Source organism: Thermobia domestica, chromosome 2, assembly GCF_964235325.1.
Source record: "Thermobia domestica chromosome 2, izTheDome1.hap1.1, whole genome shotgun sequence".
NCBI classification, from domain to species: domain Eukaryota; kingdom Metazoa; phylum Arthropoda; class Insecta; order Zygentoma; family Lepismatidae; genus Thermobia; species Thermobia domestica.
Window position 1 is genome coordinate 128,123,247 of NC_137455.1, and position 8,914 is coordinate 128,132,160.

Below are 8,914 nucleotides of genomic sequence, written 5' to 3' on the forward strand. Positions count from 1 at the left end.
TGCCATGTGTTTCGTCCGTCAATATTGGTCGAGGTGACTCTGCCTACCCAAGAACTTACACCTTGGAGCCAGACGTCCCCTCTTTCTTGTCCAACGGTTGTCCACTGTCTAGCATTAATGGCAATAATAATAATGGTCATGGTCTAAAATCGTTACGTCTGTCAGATCTGAGTCATTTCCCTGAGTTTACAGGTAATGTGTTGGAGATTTCCCCACTTGATTTTTTGCAACAATTAGAACAGAATTTTAAGTTGTTGAATCTTGATCCTGAATATCAAGTGTTAGTTGCTATGAGAGCTATGAAAGATTCTGCTGCTTGTTGGATTTCGCAGGTCTCGGATCAAATTCATTCATATCATGACTTTAAACGTCTTTTCTTGTCGCAGTATCTAAATCCAAAAGTTTGTAGGGCTCAGTGGAGATATTTGCTGTCTACTAAATATAACCCCAGCATTCACGGAAAAGCTTCTGAGTTTGTGTGGAAACTTTCTAAAGGTCTAAGAATGCTTAAGAATAACATGTCACAAATAGAATTAGTGGATTATTTAATTGACACACTACCTCCAGAGTATCAATTTACTTTAAGTCAAGTAGAAATCACTTCGGTTTCTGAACTCGCTGAGCGCCTAATGAGGCTAGAAGTACCTGATAAAACTAAGCTATTAAACAGTCCTCTAGTGTCTTTAGAGTCATTTAGTTTTAAACGTAAAGCAGGTAATGACAATGATCCTCCTAGTAAGAGTAAGAAGCGCAATGTGCATTTTGATGTTAATATTGCCACTACTATGATCAATGAAAACAATAATGAACAAGGTAGCTCTAGTGTAAATTCCAGTTCTGAAAATAAAGTACCTACTAAAGAGAAATGGGCTCAAGTGGGATATGCTAACGTAAAGGATTACTTAGGCAATAATCCTCCTGGTAATAGCAATAACAATAGTAATAGCAATAATGTCAATTTTAGGCGTAATAACAGAAGAAGGTTTGGTTTTGGTAATCGTAATAATAACAATAGTAGTAATAATTTTAACAATGGACAAAATAGTAATTTTAATAACAGACAGGCCAATCGTAACATCAGAAGAGTAAATGTTAGAAATAGAAATTCTAATAGAAATGCTAATAATCAATCAGGAAATTCTTGTGAACAGGCTGAACCTATTTCATCTTGTAATTGTAATCATTGTCCTAATTTTAGAAATAATCATGAAAGTATGGGTGTAAATTCACAAACTGTCTCTGAGCCTTATGCTCAATGTAATTCAGCTTTAAATTAACAGGGCAGACTCCTGATTGGTCGCCTGGAGCCCGCCAAGATTGTAGTAAGCGACCAGAAGCTATATTATCTAACCGAACTAACGGTACATGGTTCACTCAGTCTCCTCTTCAAGTTTATTTTATTTTAAATGAAAATTCTCATGACAGTGTTAATGAAAATAGTACTTTCGTAAAGTCACCTTATCTGTCAGGCCAGATAGCCGGTTTATCTCTATCTTGTATAATTGATAGTGGGTGCGAAGCTAACCTTTTGAGTTACGATAATTGGAAAAGGATTGTAGAAGTGTTACCCACCGCCAAGCTAGTGCCAGCCAAGCATGTAACTCTGCAAGCCTTCGTGGGTGATAATAAACACCGAGTTAGAGGCCAAAAGACTTTATATCTAGAATTCTCTGGTCATGTTCTCGAAGTTTCTTTCTTCATTGTGGAAGGTATGAAGTCAGACGTTCTTTTAGGAACTCCTTTCTTGAGTAAATACAGTTGTGTTGTGGACTTTGCTAACCGTGTCCTTACCTTTAAGGACTTAGACGGCAAGCCAGCTAAGTTGAATCTGAACTCCGTATGGATAAGTTCAATGGAACCAGAACCTTTAATACAAGAAGTGAACCAAGAAGACGATTATTTGGTGCCCGTGAGCGAAATTCAAGATACTATTTTGTCCAGAACTGATTTAACGGAAGATGTTAAGTCAAGATTAGTAGATTTATTAATTCGGTACCGAGAATTATTCTCTGAGAGACCTAGACCGGTAAAGATAAAGCCGCTGAAGATCGAACTTACAGATAATGAGCCAGTGGTGTGCAAGCCATATCCGATAGCCTACTCAATGCGAGAACCCTTTAGAAAACTCTTGCAAAAATGGTTAGAATGGGGAGTCATTGAAGAGAGATTGTCACCGTATTTAAACCCGGTGCACTGCGTCTACAAGGCGGACAAGCAGTCTATTAGACCCACATTGGATTTAAGGCACCTGAATAGGAAGGTAATATCTGCTAACGTGCGCGTGGAGCCCATACAAGATATATTAGCTCGTCTCAAAGGTTCTATGGTGTTTTCTTCATTTGATTGTAAAGATGGATATTATTGTCTACCCTTAGAAGAAGAATCTTATGAAAAGACAGCTTTCTTATTTGAAGGAAGACAATATTGTTTTCGTTACCTAGTGATGGGACTGAAATCTGCTACAAGTTTGTTTCAGTTCGTTATGAACAGTATCTTCGACCTGTCCACAAAACATTTCATCTCTTGTTATTTAGACGACCTTCTTTGTTTTTCACCCTCTATAGAACAGCATTTTAAGCATTTAGAATTTATCCTATATACGTTAAACAAGCTAAATTTTTCTCTAAATTTTCGTAAATGTAGATTTCTGTTTCCCGAACTGTTATTCCTAGGACATATCATATCTGGCCGAGAAGTTAAAGTTAACTCCAAGTTAAATGAAACCATTAGAAATTTTCCTGTACCAAGAACCCGTAAGCAGTTACGTCAATTTTTGGGCATAGCCAATTGGCGTCGCAAATTCATTAACAATTACGCCGAATTAACCGAAGATTTAGTGTATCTTCTACGCAAGGAAGCGAAATTTCAGTTCGGCCTAAAGCAACTGAAAGCTTTTGAACTATTAAAGCAAGAGTTAATTTCTCCTCCTGCCTTAGCATTGCCTGACATGAGTCAAACTTTTCACATTTTTTCAGATTCCTCTGCCATAGCCATTGGCGGATATATTGGTCAGTTCGAAGGTGACGAATTTAGAGTTATCTCCTATGCCAGTAGACGTATTAAGCCCACTGAAATGTCATTGTCTATTTTCCAGACAGAATTATTAGCAGTAGTATTTTTGTGTGAGAGATTCGCAGATTATATTCTTGGTAGAGAAACTGTTGTCCATACAGACAACAAGGCCATAACACATCTTAAAACTATACGTAATTTAGATGCTAGGACCACTAGATTGTTACTAAAACTTCAGGATTATAACTTGCAGTTTGAACATTTGTCTTCTGGTGAGAATTATATTGCTGATGTTATTTCACGTAATCCTCCTGATGAGGATGAGTCTGGTAGTGCTATGTACATGGTGAATGTGGTGTTTAGAAATTTAACTCAATCTTCTTTCTTACAGCTAATGTCTAAAGAACAACAAAATGATGTTTTTGTTAGTAAATGTTTAACTAAATTGGAGGAAGGTAATTCAAATTATTGTAAACATTTAAATTTAGTGTATGTTAAACAATCTAATGTTTGGAAATTAATTATCCCTAAAAGTTTAGTTCATGTAGTAATAGACGAAATTCATAATTACTTACATTGTAGAAAACTTTTCTATTGGCCGAATATGAAGCGTGACATTGCTAAATTTATAAATGATTGTGAAATTTGTGCAACAACTAAACCATGTTCACAGGCCAAGATACATCAAATTTGTCATGTGGAGGCAGATCGCCCACATTGTAAATTAAGCGTAGATCTTATAGGGCGTTTACCAAAGAGTAACTCTTATTCTTATATATTATCTGTCTTAGATGTCTATAGTAAATTTCTTGTGTTGTATCCAGTAAGGAATGCTAATGCTAAAGAGATTATTTCTATTTTTTCCAAAATGTATTTTTACCATTTTCCTATTCCCCAGGAACTCATTACGGACAGGGGAGCACAGTTCGCTTGTTGCTTGTGGCGTCGTTTCTGTCGTAGAAATGGCATTCAGCATTTGTTGTTGAGCCCGTATAATCCGAAATCTAATCCTGTAGAGAGATATCATTCAGAAGTTTCTCGTTTGTTGAGGGTATTTATTAACAAAGACCATACTCAATGGAGTCAAAAATTATCAGAGATTCAGTCACTGTTAAATAATTCTATATTCCTTACTACTGGTTACGCTCCTTTAGAGCTTTTTCTTAATTTCTCAGCTCTAGATAATTTCAAGAAAGAATTAGATTGGCCTTCAGAGTTTGGTGAAGTAGACTATAAGTTCAGACATCAGTCAGTATTGTTAAATACAAAGAAAAGTCTCAAGAAAAATGATTCTAAAGTGAAAACTAAAGGTGTCGAAATAAAAATTGGTGATCTTGTTTTCGTAAAAAATCAGAAGCATAGCTCTATGATGGATAAGACCATTAGCAAGTTTTTCTTGAAGTATTTGGGTCCATTTTTGGTCATAGGTGTAGAAAATAATGCAGTAAGTTTGGTTAATTTAAACAATGAATGGATTGGTACTTATAATTTAGATAATGTTAAGTTGTTTAACTGCTCTCTGGAGAAGCGCCAGGAATTGTTGGTGAATACATACTTATAAAAAAAAATATTTGGTCAAAGTTTTTTTTTTCTTCAACCAGGGCGAGGTTGTAACGCCCCATTGTAAACGATTCTACAATTGTATTATTACTACAAGTTATTACTTACCTCTTGTAATCCTTTTGTATTTGGCAACCCTGCCGAAGCATCATGTTCGCGGGTTCGCGCAAGGGATTCTGGGTACTTAGAGTCGAACATGAAGACATCATGGTATGATTAATTTGGTGCGCGTTGATAAACTATGTCAAATCTCTAATTTACAGCCGCCATCGTCACGTTTAACAGTGTGTGTGCTTCACTTTATGTCTCCAGGAACTGTTTCACACGCTTTGGCAAGTGTGCCACTTTTAGCATAGCATGAAATTCCGAATGTAGTTGGGAAATTCTTATTAGCCCAGGCTGCCACGTGAGCCATCTTTGTGTAGGTGTATGTTTTAAGTTGGCTCTATTCTGTTATTTCTTCATATTCAAATATCTGGTGAATAACATTCTCAGAGTGGACTACTCATCATGTTTTTCAGTGAGCCATATCTTTACTTGCAGTCAGAAATGATGTATCTTATGTATAACTAAATTCTTCGCAGCGGGGCCCCCCAACTCATTCACAATGTCCGTGAAGCGAATCAGAAGTAAGTACTTTCCTCATCTGTCCTATTTGGAGATATCCGTACCTTTACGTAATATGGAAGCATTAGGAGCTCATGGTAACTTTGCCAGTGAAAACATGACATTCCGGAAGTGGAATCCAGAACATTGTCATCATTGTGAGTTATTTGAGTGGCAAGTACGGAAGCAGGTTTATCGCTTGTTCATGCTAATTTTGTTTGTGCTGTTTAGCCATTTGATCGTAAGTAACCTGGTGACTTATGTGTTCCAGTTCTCCCGAGTGACTATTTAAGAAGTCAAGAATTCAGCATTCTCCCGAGAAGTTGGAATGGAACCTTGTACATAGGCTTACAGTTTGAAGTGTCTATTCATGAGAGTTAATATCTACACGTTTAAGTTTCATCAATACATTGTTTGTGTCTCTTACGAAGCGTTCAATTTATATGTCCTCAGTACAATGTTATTATAGCGCTACTTATTAATCAAATCTCCGCCGATGATCATAATATATACTTTATCTTCATTGTCTGTTAAACTGTCCAGTGAACGTCATGGATTTTCAGCATCAGGATCGGTGTGTTTGCTCTTGGCGACGGTGCCCCCCAGCTCTCGCCTGCCCAGATCGGGTTGTGTGCAAGACGAAGAATTCTCCTCATGGCCTATCTTCTAGACGTTATAGCTTAATGGAAGTTCTCCACAACAGTGATCAGTTATTCTGTCTCAGTTTCTGTGCATCGTATGCGTTTTGAATAGCAGTTAGTGTGTATTTCTTTTGTGTCCAGTTGGAAAAGTGTTCCGTCAATAGTGCAAGTGCATTTATGAAAGTATAGCAGTCTCTGCTTGTTTATACTTATTGGAAGGGTAAGTACCCTGTATTGTGAGTGCCCGCCTTCGTAGCAGGCTGAACCTAATTCTGCTTTGTACAGAATTATCTTTTCTGTTGCTGATTCATTGGAATCATATTGCATAGCACCCGTATGTGGATTTGCTGATGCTCGTCTTAAGAGTGTAACTTCGACGATTGCCTGTATGCACTTATCAATGCTGAAGTAAGCCGTAGGAACACCACTAGCTACATGAGTGTTTAGTTAACTGCTGTTTATTGAGTTTATCACTGTCGGAAGCAGGTGTGTGCTTTCAGTATCTAGGAGACCCCTGGCCATCTAGCACAAGTTGATTCAATATGTTGTCCTTTTGTTTCTCCACTTAAAGCTAATGTGGCTTTTTACTTTTGTCAGTTTATATGAATCACATTACCGTCGCTTTCTTTCAAGTTCTGTCCAAATATGCCACTACTTGACGATTACATGGGTTTTGTTATTCAGAGCATTACATCTGTAGAATTATGATGTTCGCTTGTACTTTGCATCCTGATCAGCGCTGGCGTTCAGCAACGCATTGTCCGTTTTACTTATAATGCCTAATATTCACATTTGTCTAATTTGTCCACCCTTTTGTTTACATTCAAGTCCTCATTCATTTGAGATGAATCACTTGTTTTATGTTTACATACAATGTAGCGAGAACCTATCTAGCATGATGTTTCTTTAGGGTTCCTTACTGCTATGGTGGTTACTAGTAAGTGCATCATATTATACTGCTGAGTATTACATAATTAGTGTAAACCCGACTAGTCGTGGTAAGTAAGTCTACGTTTGCTCGAGCCATTTATCCTATTATCTGTTAGTGTCATATTACCTGTTATGCAATTTTATAGAATATATATATATATGTATATGTTCCAATATTTTGTTTTATTTGAGTATTGAATCCCATATCATTATTTTCAGTTACAGTATAGCAATATGATGGGTGTGAGTTTATTCAGTTAAGTAACTGAGCAAGTCACTAAGTATAACATTGCGGGGTTATCCCAGAAAGCAGTCACAATGGTAATTTCAGTAGTATTTCAGTGTAATAATTGGTGAAATCCATTATTCTTAATCTGTGAGTGTTTTTCAGTCCAATAAAACGTTGCAACACCCTACCATAAGTGTTATGCTTTGTGAAATTAACTCTACAGCCTTGTATTTCAGCTTTGGCATTCTCATAAGATTCAAATAGTTAAGGAAATCACAGCACAAGGGAAGGGCTGTGTTCTGTGCACTCGTAGAGTGTACAGGAGGCAGTCTCGCACAGGTTGGATTCGTTTGCCGTTGTACTAAAAGTTTGTTTTTTTTTCTTTTCTTTTTCTCATTTTTTTTATTAACGCATTGATTTAGCGCAATTTTATACAGTGTTAGCATCTGTTGCTATTCCTTTCCTGTGTTCAGAGTAGATCACAGGTGGCGACCCCTACCATATACTTATCATCTCAGTGCTCCGGTACTGAGCAATCAAACTTAGCTGTAGCCTGCCAGGGATTGGGCCCATCTGGGGCGCTACACCAGCTCGACGATTGGCTGTACTGAAGAAAGCCTATGGAGGTCACACAAAATACTAGTTTACCGTGTTGTACCTCTTTATGTTCAGACATAATTTTTTATCTTTCAGACATTCATTTTTTTGGTTTTGTATTGTTCTTGTTGTCTTATTAATTTTTATGTATTACTTGCTCCACAATGTCTAAAACAGACATAACTACTAATATATGCATATAAATTCTTTATAGTCATTCCAATAAGCTGAAACTGCGACATATGTATTGAGGATGGACAGTTCATTACAAATATCTAATGTAGTATTATCAGAAATTCATGTAGAAAATAGTTTAGATTAATGAATTTTGTGAAAACCATACCCGAGTAAGTGTCGCTATTTTTACTTTACAGAGTGTATAACAGTCCCTGTTCCGGAATTTAACTTTGGAACACCCAAAAGCTGATCCTCAATTCTAGGGCCGGAAACAATAACCGGAAGGCGATCGATCACTTCTTTTCCAAATATATCTGGCAACAACTTTCCCTCCCAGTGTATAATCAAAGGCCCTTCTGGCTTAAAATGCTCGTGCAGATTGGCTGAAAGAGAAGAGTGGATTTGTTGCCTCTCCTTTCTTATCGTGGAGTAACTTACACAATAATCATTGACATTCTTTCCCATGCCTTCTGGGGTTGCTGCTATTACTAAAGCTGCTTTTCGGTTACTGATATTTGTTCTATCTAGAGTGGCAGCTAGTTTAGGTGTTATTATAGATGATAGCCAAGCTTCACTAATATCTACTGGTTGGTCAGATGATTTTTGAGACACACATTTACGATCAAAACTAGGGTCAATTGTTTCACCGACATCAGGCTCAGAGTCGGAGGAATCCATTTCGACGGCAGTCCTGACACAGTGATTTTCTAACTTTCGCTTCTCACGTTCAATTCTTAGCAGTTGTTCCATTTTTCTTTTCATTTCTCGGCGTTCTTTTCCCGCCAATTTCAAATCAACACTAGTCATGCAGCCACGATGACCCTTTTCACGCTGTGCCACAAGAAACTCCCGATCATCCTTGTTTGTTATCAATTTCAGTGTATCTGCGTGTGCGATATCGAACAAATCATCCAAAGAGTCTACAAATGTCTGCTCATTACGATGTTGCGCTTCACCCTTTCTTTTTCCATTCTTTTTTAAGCGCATCCAAACGTCGTGAAGTTTTTCTATTTTGTTTATCACGTTTTGTACACTTCGAATGGGGATCCGGGCTTTTGACCAAAATACACTCACATTCTTGGCGACTTCTCGCGAAGTGTCACGGGTAGTTTTCTTAAGATTCGTATGGTAATAAAAGAAATTGCACAGGACTTGACGGTTG